The sequence below is a fragment of the Triticum aestivum genome, chromosome 3A (assembly GCF_018294505.1).
Source record: "Triticum aestivum cultivar Chinese Spring chromosome 3A, IWGSC CS RefSeq v2.1, whole genome shotgun sequence".
NCBI classification, from domain to species: domain Eukaryota; kingdom Viridiplantae; phylum Streptophyta; class Magnoliopsida; order Poales; family Poaceae; genus Triticum; species Triticum aestivum.
Genome location: NC_057800.1, coordinates 749,894,970 through 749,896,611, shown reverse-complemented (window position 1 = coordinate 749,896,611; position 1,642 = coordinate 749,894,970). Strand labels below are relative to the sequence as shown.

At 55.5% G+C, this 1,642-nt stretch overlaps 1 pseudogene; it reads right to left on the bottom strand.

The window, feature by feature from the left end:
* Window positions 1-526: 526 nt before the first annotated feature.
* The window catches only part of LOC123057369 (uncharacterized), a 7,921-nt pseudogene continuing 6,805 nt past the window's right edge, over window positions 527-1,642 (bottom strand).

Sequence of the window (1,642 nt, the reverse complement as noted above, 5' to 3'; positions counted from 1 at the left end):
AGTTACATGATGTTTTAGTTTTTTTTTTTGGAGCATCGACATGATGTACTCCACTCAGAGTCTGTTAGATGTGTTGAGTCTAAGATCCACCAGATGTTTTAGTTACATAGATTGAACGGGCATGATTTTTAAATTTCGAAAGGGCCACCAGATCAAGGCCAGTATTTTCTAGTTAATGTACGATTTTCTCGCATTGTCTTTTTTATCTTCGTAATGTGCTTATAGTGCATATATATAGATGTTCAAGCATGCTGGGGTGTCACGTTGAGCCTAACGTTTGCATGGTCTAAGGGATGATTGTCTGTGAATAAAATCAACCTAATGTAATTAAGATTCTGTTCCACGAAAGGAAAAAATCAAACACCAAAGATTTTGCACATGGATCTTTGTATAATGATGCCAGCTCGGATATCTGTATTTCATTAAATGCCCGCAGCCAGCGACGGTACAATACAGATTTAGCCATTAATTATTTGACAAAAAAGAAACGACATAAAATTTGACTAAAGATTGCATCCAGCTGTAACTAGACGACAATACATGGACACAGGAAGCCGGCGTTCGTTTCCATCCCGGCAGGGAGCTACGGCGAGGGAGGCATCGCCATAAGCAACTCCTGTATCTCCATCCACATGTCATCGTCGAATCCCGGCGGCTGAGGAATCGCCATCTGCCTCTGATCCATATCGATCCCCGCGGCGAACCCCGGCGGCGGAGGCATCTCCTGCATATTCATCACAGCGGCCACCCCCTGAGCCGGAGGCAGCTCCATCACAATCTGCTGCTGCACCTGCATATTGATCCCGGCGGCGATCCCCTGAGACGGAGGCAGCTCCATTACAACCTGCTGCTGAATATCGATCCCGGCGTCGACCCACTGAGCCGAAGGCACTGTCTGCTGCTGCATATCCATCCCGGCGGCGACCACCTGAGACGGAGGCAGCGCCGCCATCACCATCTGCTGCATGTCCATCCCGGCCTTGAACCCCTGCTCCTGTGGCGGAGGCACCAGAAACTGAAACTCCATCCCGTCGTTGGCGGTGCCGCTGCTGCTACCAAACTCGAACGTGCTGCCACCGAAGATCGTTGGCGCGGCCACCTGCGCCATGCGGCTCACGTCGAGGTGCATCGCCTCGAGGAGAACATCGTTGGCGCGGTCGGAGACGACTTCCTTCACCTGCATCAGCGCAGCAAAGAAGGCCGCCATGTCCTCGTCCCCAATGTCACCAACGTTGGGGCCGAACCAAGCTGCTATCTGGTCCCCCGCGGCGCGCTCCTTCGCCATGGCTTCCTCAGTGCGCTCGGCCCGCTTCTTCGCCTCAACCAGCTCCGTGCCCAGCTCGGCGAATTCCTGGTGCAGCTTCTCTAGTTTCTTGTCTTCGCCGGCAGCACCCTCCGCCGCGCCGGCCCAAGCACCCTCCCCCGCGCCCTCGCCAGCACCCTCCCCCGCCAGCAAGCGGTCGTCGGCAGCGACCTTCCCCCTCGCGCCAGCCCCCGCACCCTGCCCCGCCAGGAAACGTTCCACGACGGAGTCAATCGAAGGGTGGCCGAAGGAGAAGATGTTGCCGCCCGGCGAGAAGGCGAGGGCGGCCACCTCGGCGCCGGTCAGGACCGCCAGATCGCTGGCCTTCTTGAAGAACCC